The 15,314-nt window shown below is 44.6% G+C and overlaps 1 protein-coding gene and 1 pseudogene across 1 annotated transcript in view; one reads left to right on the top strand and one right to left on the bottom strand.

Annotated features, from left to right (window-relative positions):
* PODXL (podocalyxin like) overlaps positions 1-15,314 on the top strand; it is a 53,670-nt gene that overhangs the window by 23,234 nt on the left and 15,122 nt on the right. The window lies entirely within an intron of this gene.
* On the bottom strand, positions 10,475-11,304 carry LOC122488755 (annotated as a pseudogene).

Below are 15,314 nucleotides of genomic sequence, written 5' to 3'. Positions count from 1 at the left end.
GGGAGACACAGAATCCGAAGCAGGCTCCAGGCTCCGAGCTGTCAGCACAGAGCCTGACGTGGGGCTCTAACTCACAAACTGAGATCATGACCTGAGCCGAAGTCGGACACTCAACCAACTGAGCCACCCAGGCGCCCCATTGTTAGGGGCATTTTTTCAGTTTATTTTTTAATTTTTATTTTGAGAGAGAGAGAGCAAGCAGGGGAGGGGCAGAGAGAGAGGGAGAGAGAGAGAATCCCAGGCAGGTTCTGTGCTGTTAGCAAAGAGCTCTACCATGACCTGAGCCGAAGTTGAGTTGGACACCCAACCGACTGGGCCACCCGGGCGCCCCCATTAGGGTCATTCTTATGAATGCATCCTGATTCATACATGGCTCCCTAGGATAAATGCCTAGTGGTACAACTAAAAGATGTCTTTTTTTTTTTTTTAATTAAAAAAATAAATTTTTTTAATGTTTATTTTTGAGACAGCATGAACAGGGGAGGGTCACAGAGAGAGGGAGACAATGTTACAAGTGTTTTCTGATTCGTTTTCATTTTCCTTTTGGTTTCTTTTTTTTTAAACTTTTTTCTTTTTAAACAATTTTAGATTTGCCGAAAAGTTGCAAAGAGGATACGGAGAGTTTTATATCCCTTTCCTTCAGCGTTGGCCTAATATTATCGTCCTACATAATTGTGGTACATTTATCACAACTGAGAAATTACCACTGGCACAACACAACTAAACTACAGACTTTATTCCTGTTTTACCATTATTTCCACTCATGGTCTTTTTTGTTCCAGAATATATTGCATTCAGTCACCACGTCTGAGTAGTCTCTCCCAATCTGTGACAGTTTTTCAGTCTTCCCTTATTGTTTATAATCTTGCTGGTTTTTAAGAGTACTAGCCAGATATCTGTAGAATGGCCTTCAATTTGGATGTGTCTGATGTTCTTAAATTTTTCCCGTGATTAGACTGGGGATATATATTATTTATTAATTTTTTTTTAAATTCAAGTATTGAAGTATACTAATACAATCGTGTATTAGTTCTAGGTGAACAACGTAGTGATTCAACAACTAATACACATTAGGAAATGCTTACAGTGATAAGCGTAGTTACCATCTGAGGGGTTATGCATGTTTAGAAAGAGGAGGGCAGAGCTGAAGTACCCTTCTCATGACATCTTACCAGGGGACAAGATGACCGGTCACTACTTACCATCGGTGATGTTAACGTTGATCATTTGGTTAAGACGATGTGTCTACCAGAGTTCTCCACTTTTTTTTTTTTTAATAATTTTTGAATGTTTAATTATTTTTGAGAGGTGGGGGGAGCAGAGGGAGAGGGAGACACAAATCTGAAGCAGGCTCCAGGTTCTGACCTGTCAGCACTGAGCCCCACGTGGGGCTCAAATCCAGGAACCCTCAGATCATGACTTAAGTCGAAGTCAGATGCTTAACTGACTGGGCCGCCCAGGCGCCCCCCAGAGTTCTCCACCTTAAAGTTGCTACTAGTTTTCCCTTTCCGTTCTCTGCTGGAAGAGAGCCCTTAAGGGGCGCCTGGGTGGCTCAGTCCGTTGAACTTTGGACTCTTGATTTCGTGTCAGGTCCTGATCCCAGGGTTGTGGGATCCAGCCCCACCTCTGGCTCCACGCAGTACACGGAGCCTGCTTGGGATTCCTCTGTCTCCCTCTGCCCTTCCCCCATTTGCACAAGTACGCAGTCTCTCTCAATTAAAAAAAAAAAAAAGAAAGAAAAAGAGCCCCTGGGACCAGCACACCCTCTGATGGGGATGAGGGTGGGGGAATATACTTCCTTCTGGAGGCAGGAAGGGCATCTACAAATTGTTGGAATCCTGTAAACGATTTTGTTCCTTCTGCCCATTTTCCTTTACGTGCAAGGACTCTCTGGGGCTCAAATCGCTGCAGGTATGGCCACTGGGGGCTCCTTCAGATTGCTCCCTAGGTCTTTTGGACTTGGCCCACTTTTTTTTTTTTTTTTTAAGCACTTCCTTACTTTCTGACACGTCCCAGCCTCATCCTGCATTTTCCCTACATCAGCACTGGAATCCAGCCATTTCTCCAAGGAGCCCTGGTTCCTGATTTTGGAGAATGGTTGGGTATACTTAAGGCCACTACTTTTTTTATTGTTTTATTTATTTTAGAGAGGGAGACAGAGCGTGAGTGGGGGAGGAACAGAGAGAGAGGGAGACATGGAATCTGAAGCAGGCTCCAGGCTCCGAGCTGTCAGCACAGAGCCTGACACGGGGCTCGAACTCACGAGCCGCGAGGTCATGATCTGAGCCGAGGTCGGACATATAACCACCTGAGCCACCCAGGGGCCCCTGTGTATACTTGATAGTGCTGGCGTGTGGCTGCTTCTAGACCCTCTCAGTGGACAGAGCTAAGAAATACACATTTGTTTACCCACTTGTGTGTGCACACATCTGGATTGTTTCTTTGTATGTGCGTGTTAAATCATGCATTCATACTGACATCTGTCACTAATCAAACATCATAGGGTTCATACAGCTTCTCCCCTACCTGCCTTACTTATAACTTCCTTCTCTGACGTGGAGAAACTTGGCTCCTGTTATTTATTCATCATTTATTTACTTATATACCAACTCTAGTATACATACAAACTAGATTTTTAATTGACGACCCACACTCTTTTGCTTTCTTTCTTTTTTTTTTTTTTTTTAAAGTAGGCTCCATGCTCAGTGCAGAGCCCAGCGTGGGGCTTGAACTCATGACCCTGAGAGCAAGACCTGAGCTGAGATCAAGAGTCGGATGCTTAACCGACTGAGCCACCCAGGTACCCCAACAACCCGTACTCTTGTGAGGAACAAATTTACCCCTTAGAGTACACGGTTTGTGTATATTCTTTTTGTCTTTAGCTTTACAGTACCCAGTCAGTGAACTATTTTCACTTTGGTTAGCTGTTTTCTCCCATCTCTCCAGGGAGGTTATGTTATACATTTGTAACATCGTTAAGTTTATTTTCATAGTCTCCATGCATCCTAGGATTTTTTGATTTTTTTTTCTTCTTCTAAATTTGCACCAAGTTAATTCTTTGGGTATTCAATTCTGTGAGTTTCAGCAAATGCAGTCTTATATCCATCACCCCAGTACTATAGAGAGCAAGCAGTTCCGGGGTGCCTGGTTGGCTCAGTCGGTAAAGCATGTGAGTTCGAGCTTCCCCGTTGGGTGCAGAGATTACTTAAAAAATAAAATCTTGGGGCGCCTGGGTGGCTCAGTCGGTTAGGCGTCCGACTTCAGCTCAGGTCATGATCTCGCAGTTTGTGAGTTCGAGCCCCGCATCGGGCTCTGTGCTGATAGCTCAGAGCCTGGAGCCTGCTTCTGATTCTGTGTCTCCCTCTCTCTCTGACCCTCCCCCGTTCATGCTCTGTCTCTCTCTGTCTCAAAAATAAATAAACTTAAAAAAAAAATTAAAAAAAAAAATAAAATCTTAAAAAAAAAAAAAAAAAAAGGTTCCATTGTACTAAGTCAGTTCTTCTCCCTTCCCTCAAACACTGACCCGTTTTCTATTCCTACCGTTTTGCCTTTTCCATAATATCATATAAATGACCTCAGACACTTGTAGCCTTTTGGCTTCTTTTGCTTAAAATATCTTTCAGATTCACCCATGTAATGTGAATCAATAGTTCCTTTTTTATTCTTTTTTTTAAAATTTTTTTTATTAAAAAAAATTTTTTTTTTAACGTTTATTTATTTTTGAGACAGAGAGAGAGACAGAGCATGAACAGGGGAGGGACAGAGAGAGAGGGAGACACAGAATCGGAAGCAGGCTCCAGGCTCCGAGCCATCAGCCCAGAGCCCGATGCGGGGCTCGCACTCACGGACAGTGAGATCGTGACCTGAGCTGAAGTCGGACACTTAACCGACTGAGCCACCCAGGCGCCCCCCCTTTTTTATTCTTAAGTAGTCGTTGTATGGATGTGTGACAGTTTGTTTTTCCATTCATTTGTTGAAAGATATCTTGGTTGTTTCCAGTTTTCAATGATTATGAATCGGTGGTAAACATTAGCATTTAGATTTCTGTGTCACCACGAGTTTTCAGTCCTTTTGGGTAAATACTAAGAATGTAACTGCTGGGTCATATGGTAATTGTATGTCAACCTAAAAGAAACTGCAAAACTGTTTTCCAAAGTTTGCATTCCCGCTAGCAATGTGTGAGAGTTCCTGTTTAACTTGATATTGTCAGATTGTTTTTAGCCATGTAATAGATGTGTAATGGCATTGCAGTGTAGCTCTAATTTGCATTTGCCTAATGACACTGAAGATCGTTTCATATGCTTATTGGCCATCTGTATCTCTTCTTCGGTGATTTTTTCCTTGTAGATCTTTTGCCCATTAAAAAAAGATTGAGTTATCTTTTTATTGTTGAGTTTAAGTTATTTAGATGTTTTTCCCTTCTTACTGAACTGCTAGGACTTCCTGTACAATGTTAAATAGGAGTGGGGAGAGAGGACATCCTTGCCCTATTCCCAGATTTAAAAGCAAAACATTCAGTCTCTCCACATTAGGTATGTTAGCTGTTGGCTTAATTCAGAGATATCATTTATTAGGTTAGGAGAATTCCCTCCTATTCCTAGTTTGCTCAGCGCTGTTTTTTTTTTTCTTCAAGGCATTATTTTTAAGTAATCTCTACACCCCATGTGGGGCTGACACAACCCCGTGATCAAGAGTCCCATGCTCCACTGACTGAGCCAGCCAAGTGCCCAAGTTTTTTTTTTAATCATAAATGATGAATTTTGTCAAATGATTTTTTCTGCATATATTGAGATGATCATATGGTTTTTCATTTTGTTGTTAATATGGTGAATTGCATTGATTTTTCAAGTACTGAATTAGCCATGAGATGAACCTCGCTTAATCATGATATATTATCTTTTTTATATATTGCCGGGTTTGATTAGTCATTAGGGAAATACAAATTAAAACCACTTCATGCCGAGTAAAATGGCTGTAATAAAAAGGTGGTAACAGTTGCTGGTGAGGAGGTGGAGAAATTGAATCCTTACACACACACTGCTTGTGGGCGTGTAATACGGTGCAGTCATTTTTGAAAGCCATTTGGCAGTTCCTCAAACCGCTAAATCTAGAGTTACCATATGATCCAGAAATTCCACTCCTCAGTATATATGCAAGAGAAATGAAAACATACGTCTACACGGAAACTTGTACATGAAGGCTCATAGCTGCATTATTCAAATAGCCAAAAGTTGAAACAACCCACGTGTTCATTATCTGACAAAAGGATAGACAAAATGTGGTATATCCATACACTGGAGTATTATTCAGCAATGAAAAGAAATAAAGAGCAGACACATGCTATGACTGGGGTGAAGCTGAAAAACGTTACACGGAGTGGAAATAGCCAGTCACGAGAGACCATTCGTTGTAGGATTCCATTTATGTGGGATGTTCAGAGCGGGCAAGTCCCCAGAGACAGTAGCTTGCTGGTTGCCCAGCACCTGGCTTTCTCCTCTGCTGTGTCTTCAGTGTGAGGGTTTTGTGTTCATGCAGTCAAGAGTTGGGCTTCGTTTAAAACCTGTTGCGGGGCGCCTGGGTGGCTCAGTCAGTTAAGCCTCTGTCCGACTTCAGCTCAGGTCATGATCTTGCGGTTCGTGGGTTCAAGCCCCGCATCTGGCTCTAGCTGACCGCTCAGAGCCTGGAGCCTGCTTCGGATTCTGTGTCTCCCTCTCTCTCTGCCCCTCCCTCACTTATGCTCTGTCTTTCTGTCTCTCAAAAATAAATAAACGTAAAACAAAAACAAAACTGTCGCACCACGGGCTGCACATCCCTGTGTCTCCCTGTTTGGCTGTGGATCTTCCCTTTCTGCTGCTCTGCAGAGCATCTTTCCCAGTTTCCGCCAGCTGTATTCCACTCACTTGTACTTCACACTTGCTATTGGTAGTGATGAGGGTTTTTGGGGGTGATAGTGGAGTGTGTGGGGTCCGGAGTTGACGATCAACAAAGAATTCTTGAAAATGTCTTTGGTGCAAGGAGGTAGATTTTATCAAAGCTGGAAGACAGGACCCGCGGGCAGGAAGAACTGCCCAGGGGCCATGAGACCCTGGTGGTATACTCTGGGGGTTGGGGGAGGTAAAATCCTGGAAGTCTCCTCGAATGCTAAAGAAGACTCAGAGGAAGCTGGAGGCCTAGCAGTTGTCTGGCTAAGGTTGTTTTTCCCTCTAGCAAAGCATTAGCGTTAAGACTGTAGGGTTAAGTAGTTCCTGAGAAGCAACGTTTTCCTCCGCCTGCCCCAAGCATCTGCCAGTGGGCTGCAGGTTATAAGGAAATTTAATTTTATCTGCCATTTCCTTCTGCCTTTGTTTCCCACATCAGCTAGCACTTTGGGTTACTGGCAGGGAGAAGGCCATTCTCTGATGTTTTGATTAAACGGGATTCTTCCATAGGTGCTGGAACCTGGGGCTGGAGGGTGTGGCCTTCCTTGGCGTTCTCCTTCTTTTCTAGAAGTTACTCTGGACTTCTCACGTATCCTTGCCCTCCCTAGGGCTAAAGAGCTTTTTTTAGTTTTCCTGTTCCCTTTCCCAGCTGCAATGGCTTTCCACCAGTGCCTCCAGGCTATAATGTTTTGCCTTTCTCCAGTAGTTTAGGCTTTTGATTCCTAGAAGAAATGGGAGAGCTGAATCTGGGCAGGGTTTCATTGCTATCATTTTCTATCCCCAGCTTTGGTGAGTTTCCACCCATGTCGTGTCCTCAGGCTATAGGTTTTGTTGACTCTCACGGAAAGTAGGGATTTTTTTTTTCCCATAGGGGGTGTGGGTTTCATGGAGTTTCAGCAGTGACTACTGTTTTCTTCCCCTAGCCAGTCCCACCGGGGAACTTTCTTCTCAAGGTTCTCCCCAGCCCTCCTCATGAAGCCCTGGTGGGATTACCAGGGCGAGAAAGCCTCCACAGGGTGGGAACCGTGTCTGCAGCTCCCGGGGCTTCACATGTTCACACTAGCCCATACTCAGCCCTTCATGATTCATTAATCTTACCAAACTGTGTCCCAGGCAAACAAACGCGTGGGTCTCATTTCTCCTGCAGTTGTGTCTCCACTTTTCAAGAGACTTGTTGACCCATGACCTCAGTTCTCCAGTGATTCAAGAAAAGTCATTAATTTTGTTTCTTAAGCTTTTTTCTTGTTCTAAGGATGGGAGCAATGTTCTTTCGGGCTCTGTTCTCGTTGGTTTAAAACTGGAAGTCCTGTGGTTCTTTGGAGGCACGCAGATTCTTAATTTTGATAAAGCCAAATTTATCCGCCGTTTTCTTTGGTTTGTACTTTTCGTGTTTTGTTGATTGACAACTGTGTATGAGCTAGTTCTTTTAATTTTTTTTTAACGTTTATTTATTTTTGACACAGAGAGAGCATGAACAGGGGAGGGTCAGAGAAAGAGGGAGACACAGAATCTGAAACAGGCTCTAGGCTCTGAGCTGTCAGCACAGAGCCCCACGCGGGGCTCAAACCCACGGACTGTGAGATCATGACCTGAGCCGAAGTCGGACGCTTAACCGACTGAGCCACCCAGGTGCCCCTGAGCTAGTTCTTTTAACAGACACGCATATTAAGGCAGGCAGACTATGCTGTAGAGAAGTTCGTGTACAAGGCTGGAATTATTTGATCCTTGAATCCAGGCTTAGATTTTCTGTATGAGAAAGTGTTACCTACTAATTCACTTTCTTTAAGCATATAGGATAACTTATTTCTATTTCTTCTTGAGTCATTCTGGTAAGTTGTATTTTCTTAAAAATTTGTCCATCTAATCTGCTTCAGATTTATCAGCACTCATACTAGCCTATACTATAAGTATGTTATTTTTATGCCTCATATTTTGTATTTATGCATTCTGGGTTATGTTTTCCTTTGGTCAACCTCACCTAAGAGGTTTTAAAAAAATATTTTAAGTTTTGAGAGAGAGAGAGAGAGCAAGCGAACAGGGAAAGGGGCAGAGAGAGAATCCCCAGCAGGCTCCATCCATGCTCAGCGTGGAGCCCGATGCGGGGCTTGATTCCACAACCGTGAGAACATGACCTGAGCCAAAATCAAGAGTCACATGCTTAACCAACTGAGCCAACCAAGCATCCCTCAGTTTTTAAAGAAAATTTGTTTTGGGGCATCTGGCTGGTTTGGTTGGTAGAGCATTCAACTCTAGGTCGCGGGATCATGAGTTCAAGCCCCATGTTGGGTGTAGAGATTACTTTTTAAAAAGTGAGTAATAATGGGGTTCATGGGTGGCTCAGTCAGTTAAGAGTCCAACTCTTGATTTTGACTCAGGTCATGATCTCATGGTTTTTGAGATTGAGGCCCATGTTGGGTTTTGCATTAACAGCAAGGAGCCTGCTTAGGATTCTCTCTCTCTCTCTCTCTCTCTCTCTCTCTCTGCTTCTCCACTCGCGCTTTCTCTCACCCAAAATAAATAAATAAGCTTAAAAAATGAGTAATAAAATTTTCTTAAATTCCTATATTAAAAAATCTGTTTCTCTGATATTTGCTATTCTTTTGTTTTCCATTTCATTGATTTCTGCTTTTATCTTTATTTCATTCCTCCTATTTTTTTTTTTTTTTTTTTGCACCTTTCCATGATCAAATTGCAGAATGTATACAGTACCAGATCTGAGCGGGTCCTAAATGCATTGTAAATTGCAATGTGGCTCACACTCTAGCATGTCTGTTCCTGCCATATTGCCAGCCTTTCCCTCAATTCATCCCCAAAAGGCCCAAAGAGTATAGTTCCCTGTGATCAGTTGTCTGACAAGTGTGAATAAAGCCAAATTATGTTTATGTATGTAATATGATGGAGCCAGGCAAGAGTGGACTGCTGTGGGATAATAGCCCTGTTTAGGGGAGACAGTGAAGCATAGTAAGGAAGGAAAGAAAGTTCTTCCAATGGGTAGCACTTTGAATAGTACATTTCATAGTCAGGTTTTTTTTGTTGTTTTTTGTTTTTAATATGAAATTTATTGTCAAATTGGTTTCCATACAACACCCAGTGTTCCTCCCAACAGGTGCCCTCCTCAATACCCATCACCCACCCTCCCCTCCCTCCCACCCCCCATCAGCCCTCAATTTATTCTCAGTTTTTAAGAGTCTCTTACAGTTTGGCTCCCTCCCTCTCTAACTTTTTTTCCCCTTCACCTCCCCCACGGTCTTCTGTTAAGTTTCTCAGGATCCACATAAGAGTGAAAACATATGGTATCTGTCTTTCTCTGCCTGACCTATTTCACTTAGCATAACACTCTCCAGTTCCGTCCACGTTGCTACAAAAGGCCATATTTCATTCTTTCTCGTTGCCACGTAGTATTCCATTGTGTATATAAACCACAATTTCTTTATCCATTCATCAGTTGATGGACATTTAGGCTCTTTCCATAATTTGGCTATTGTTGAAAGTGCTGCTATGAACACTGGGGTTCAAGGGCTTCTGTGCATCAGCACTCCTGTATCCCTTGGGTAAATTCCTAGCAGTGCTATTGCTGGGTCATAGGGTAGATCTATTTTTAATTTTTTGAGGAACCTCCACACTGTTTTCCAGAATGGCTGCACCAGTTTGCATTCCCATGTTATTTGTTTTTTTGAAGGCAAGCTATACTGAGGTGAGGATCTGACCAGATTCACAGGCAATAGCTAATGATAGATAAGGACTTAGAAGGAACAAGAATAGAGAATCAGTGCAAGGAAGTGTATGGAAGAGGCGTGTGGATAGACCTCTTGGGATAGATCTGGAGTGCAAGGATTTAAATCTCACTTGGGATCATCAGATGAGTGAGATACTCGTTATGCCTCAGCTTCTTTCTCCATCCACCTACTTGATTGCTCTGTGGGCTCATGAACAAGTGGCCATGATGCAGGGAGGCTGAAAAGGACACATTCTTTTTTTTTTTTTTTTCAACGTTTATTTATTTTTGGGACAGAGAGAGACAGCGCATGAACGGGGGAGGGGCAGAGAGAGAGGGAGACACAGAATCTGAAACAGGCTCCAGGCTCTGAGCCATCAGCCCAGAGCCTGACGCGGGGCTCGAACTCCCGGACCGCGAGATCGTGACCTGGCTGAAGTCAGACGCTTAACCGACTGCGCCACCCAGGCACCCCGAAAAGGACACATTCTGGATCTGAATGTATTTTCCCACCTGCCATGTTCTGTTGGCAACCCCATTCGCCATCATGATATTCCACAGAGCAAAGGGCTTCACCAAGGAACTCACTCTAAGGCAAAGTAAGTGGAGCATTATTAACAAGATTTTCTCCTCTTACTATGAATCCTACATGCTGCTGGAGGAATATGGTTGGGACTCAGAATACCTGTGGTGCCTCCCGACATTCATCCTGACAGCATCCCTAAGACCTAGATCTTTCAGAAATGAAATCAAGAAAGGAAGGAAGGGAGGGAGGGAGAGAGAGGGAGAAAGAAAAAAGAAAGTAAAATAGGGAGAGAGAGAAAAAAGGGAGGGAGGGAGAGGGAGAGAGAAAGAAATCCAGTATCTAGTAGTAATGTCATTGATGCGTGTACTGAATTAACCCATGTTTGGTGGTAGAAATGATGTCTTCTCAGACAAGTTCAGGAGAAAGGTTCTAGGTATGGTTTCTGACCTAAGCCTGGTTCGTTAGCCATCTTAAGTGATTTTGTTAGCTAAGGGATTATCTTGGAGTTTATTTTCCACTTGGTGGGAGGCACACCTTCCTGGGGGTGTCAGGAAGGCTTGCATGTGGCTTGGATAGTAGAGGGTGGGGTTCTCTCAGCTTCCTTTTTGGTGTTTGCAGTTTTGATGTTAAAGACCCCACTGCTTCTGCCTGCTGCAGCCTGCCTAGTCTACGGGGAGGGGAGGAAAGGGACCCCGGGGAGCCTAGTGCCTCTTGAAGCCTGGTGGCTGGTGGTGGCCACTCAGGACTGGGGCGGGGTGTCGGCTTTGCCAGGCTGGCCGCCAGGCTGCTTTCTCGTGACTTCCAGAGCCAAGTCGCAGGTGATTGTGGTGTTGGAGGCCTGGGGAGGTTCCAAGCCTGCGGAGTCTAACGCCGTAGCCATGAACGGGAGAGCGGACTTCCCGACAAAGAAGCTTGCCCACCAGTGACCTGGGTAGGCCTCGGGGGACCAGGGTGGTGAAGGATGGCTTCCCCAGGATATTCTGCACTTCCGCAGGAGCTGTTACTGGAAGTGGAACCCAGGCGGTGGCGGTAATAGTCGTGGGTGGCTACGAGTAAGCCGCGATGGGGGGTGGCTTCCTTGCTGTCGTTTGTGGGCTGGTGGAAACCTTGGCAGCGACCCCTCCCAGGCCTCGGCATGTGATCGTGGGTGGTGAGGATGGTGATGGGGGCGCTAGGCCACAGAACCAATTTGCAAAGGAGACCAGGGAAAACCGCTGCACAACTGAGATGCCCACAGGGCTCCGCTTTCTGTTTAATGCAGACAGAGTTGACTTAAAAAAATTTTTTTTTAATGTTTATTTGTTTTTGAGACAGAGACAGAGCACGAGTGGGGGAGGGGGGCTGAGAGAGGGAGGGTGGAGGGAGGGGGGAAGCAGATAGACACAGAATCCAACGGAGCCTCCAGGCTCTGAGCTGTCAGCACAGAGCCTGACGCAGGGCTCGAACTCACAAAGCATGAGATCATGACCTGAGCTGAAGTCGGATGCTTAACCGACTGAGCCACCCAGGCGCCCCAGACAGAGTTGATTTTCAGTGTTTGAAACTAAGAACCCTGGTTTCTATAGCGAAATAAGTTGGGTGGAGGAGCAGATTAGGAGGTTGAACAGCATGCTCCCCAAAAGATGTGTTCAAACCCTAATCCCCAGTACTTGGTGTCAGCCAATGTGACTTGATTTGGAAACAGGGTCTCTGCAGATATAATCAAGTTAAGATCATACTGGATAGGTCATACTAGATTCGGGTGAGCCCTAAATCCACGACTAGTGTCCTTATAAAAGGCCAGACACACAGGGAGGAAGGCCATGTGATGCTGGGGCCATAAATTGGAGGGATATAACTATAAGCCAAGGAATACCAAAGACTGCCACAAAGAAGCAAAGGGAGATGCTTCCTGAGTCCTTCAGAGGGAGTGTGGCCCTGCCGATTTTTGGATTTCTAGCCTCCAAAGCCATGAGAGAATACATTTATGTTTAAGCCACCCAGTTTGTGGTCATTTGATACAGCAGCCTTGGGAAATGAATACACACTTCATTCAAGGTACCCTGAGTCCATGGAAAGATCCAGTTCTGTGAACTGGGTGAGTGGCGGACTGTGTTCTCTACCGTGGAGATTTGACACAGGTCTCTGTTTGCTGAGCCTTGAGGGGGGGATGTTAGTGGGCGGCCCCTAAAAGACCACATGATAGTTAGCCCCGGTCCCAAGTCCCTTTAGTTAGATCATTCCGATTAGCATGCTGATCCGGCTGTCCGTTACGGTATTGTACCCACCTTTGTTCCGAGAAATGAAATCCTACTCTTCCCCCTACTACCCGAAGAACCTGGCTTCTATGCCCACTGAAATCAGTATTATGTCCTATGAGCATTCCCGGCCAATGAAAAGCAGCCACACCAGTCTCTTAGAATATGCTATTAGTCTCCTCAACAATCTCCCCAATTTAATCAAATCTAAGGCACCATCAATGATAAGACACACTATTACTTTACGAACTATTTAGAAAAAAAAACACTGTCAAAGTTTGACCTGTAATAACTTATAATGCATCCGCATTTCACAGGCATGAAAAGATGTGTGTCTTAGAACTCATGGAACACAGTATTTCTCAAAGCCTTGGTGAAACAAGTGTCATTTGAACTCAGAATTCTCAGGAAAACGAAAGTGTGAGGGAGCAGATTATCCATGATAAACCATTCTACCCCTTGTGTCTCTCTGAGCTTTTGGATTTCTTCCTATTCGTTATTCCAGGGAATTTCTGGCAACTTAACTTTATTTAGTGTGGACTAACGTTGAGTGCAGCTTTCAGTTCACCAGCTAAGAAAACGATGAGAACCCAGCTGCTTTAGGTCAGCATATTGAACCCGAAATCTCTGATATGCGTACCCCTAATGACCGATTCAGCCTGATATGATTATCCCTCCTTGATCTAGCACCCTCCTGTCATATAACCAGACATACTTGGTAGGGTTATTATAGGTATTTCTTAGTGTGTAAGCCTTCTCCTGGGCCAGACTCTGTATTTGTCTTTCTGGAGCATACTGGAGTCTGACTGTTGTTACAGGTTTGGAAAAAGTGAAGAGTCCTAGAGACGATGAGGAAATGTGGCTTTCTGTGTCCGTGAGCTCACGTGAGCCTCTTTACGAGTTTTCAGGCAAGGTGGGAACTGCATCATCAAACAGAATAGCAGTTGAGTATAGGCAGGTGAGCACCATTCCAGATTGAGACTTAGAAAAAAAATTTTTTTTTTAACATTTTATTTATTTTTGAGAGACAGCGCTCAAGCGGGTTAGGGGCAGAGAGCGAGGGAGACATAGAGTCTGAAGCAGGCTTCAGGCTCTGAGCTGTCAGAGAGCCAGATGAGGGGCTCGAACCCACAAACTGTGAGATCATGACCTGAGCTGATGTCGGACGCTTAACTGAGCCACCCAGGTGCCCTGCAGATTGAGACTTAATGGAAACTGTGACTCATCTGCATCCTCTCCTGTGTCGCCATTTCAATTGTCAAGGTCCTATTTTCACCTAAGAGACTTGGTGAAGAATTAAACTAACATTGGGGCACTGGGTTCCTCAATCGGCTAAATGTCCGGTTTCAGCTCAGGTCATGATGTCGCTGTTCATGAGTTCGAGCTCCGCTCAGGTCTCTGTGCTGACAGCTCAGAGCCTGGAGCCTGCCTCAGATTCTGTGTCTCCCTCGCTCTCTGCCCGTCCCCTGCTCGTACTTTGTGTGTGTCTGTCTGTGTCTCTCTCTCTCAAATACATAAAACATTAAAAAAAAAGAAACTAACATTGTAATTTGGCAACTCGTGGGATCAAACTTTCACATTTGTCTTTTGGTCTTCTCTGTTCTTCAGCTGCAAACAATAAGAGATTCCTTTACTGTAGCCTCAGAAATTTCAGTCTGTGCTTTCATAGGAGGATTTAGGAATTAGAGCTTCTCTTTCTTTTCCTTTCTTTTCTTTTTTTTTTTAAGTAAGCAAGCTCTATGCCTGCTGTAAGGCTTGAACTCAGAACCCCCAAGATCAAGAGTCACGGGGTCTACCGACTGAGCCAGCCAGGCACCCCTGTTAATTCTCCTTCTTTAAACCAGTTTTCACTGGTAGTGATGTTTGTCTCTCCCAGGGTACATGTGGCAATATCTAAAGATATTTTTAGCTGTCACAGCTGGGGAGGGATGTGTGTATATGTTACTTGCATCTGGTGGATAGATACCAGAGATGTTGTTAAATATCCTGTCATGCATAGGATACCCTCCTATAACAAATAAATATCCTGCCCAAAATGTCAGTAGTTCTCGGGTGAAGAAACCCCATCTTAAGCTACTCACCACAGTAAGAAGTAACCACCCTATCCCACGTCCCTTGGTTCCTCAAATATGCTTATATTCCCTTCAACAATCTCAGCTCTTTTGCCAAAAAAGTACCATGACATGATCAACGATAAGAAGCACCGTTATTTTATGACTGTGAAGGAAGAGGCACTGGCAAACCATAATGGCACTTTGGTTTTCAACACGCCCTTTTATGTGTGCCCTTCATGGGCACTTCATTCTAGATGACGGGATAATGGAGCTGCTTCTCCACAGGATACCACAGGATACTAGAGTCACGTCCCCTCACGCTTGCAGGATTCTCCCTTAAGCCCCAAGTAGACCCAATAACCAATCCTTGAAGTCCTCTGGCCTGCAACCACTTCTGATACAAACTTCTGCTTTTCAGCAGCACAGTTGGGTCCGTGTGCGTGTGCACGCGCATGCGTAAGATACGGTGGGTTCCTGTGTAGCTTGGGGAGGAACTGGGATTGCTGGAGACCACATTTACAACTACTTTTTTTTCACTTATTTTTTTTTTTCCTCAATGTTTACTTACTGATTTTTATTATAAATTTTTTTTAATGTTTATTTTTGAGACAGAGGGAGAGACAGAATGTGAGTGGGGGAGGGGCAGAGAGAGAGAGAGAGAGAGGGAGACACAGAATCCGAAGCAGGCTCCAGGCTCCTCCAGGCTCCGAGCTGTCAGCACAGAGCTCGACTCGGGGCTCAAACCCACGAACTGTGAGATCACGGCCCGAGCCGAAGTCGGACGCTCAACCGACTGAGCCACCCAGGCACCCGTAGGGCTACTTTTAATAGCACCCAAGTTAGGCTACAGAAGTGGTCCTGCTG

The sequence above is a fragment of the Prionailurus bengalensis genome, chromosome A2 (genome assembly GCF_016509475.1).
Source record: "Prionailurus bengalensis isolate Pbe53 chromosome A2, Fcat_Pben_1.1_paternal_pri, whole genome shotgun sequence".
Taxonomy (NCBI): Eukaryota; Metazoa; Chordata; class Mammalia; order Carnivora; family Felidae; genus Prionailurus; species Prionailurus bengalensis.
This window is presented reverse-complemented; position numbering and strand designations above follow the sequence as displayed.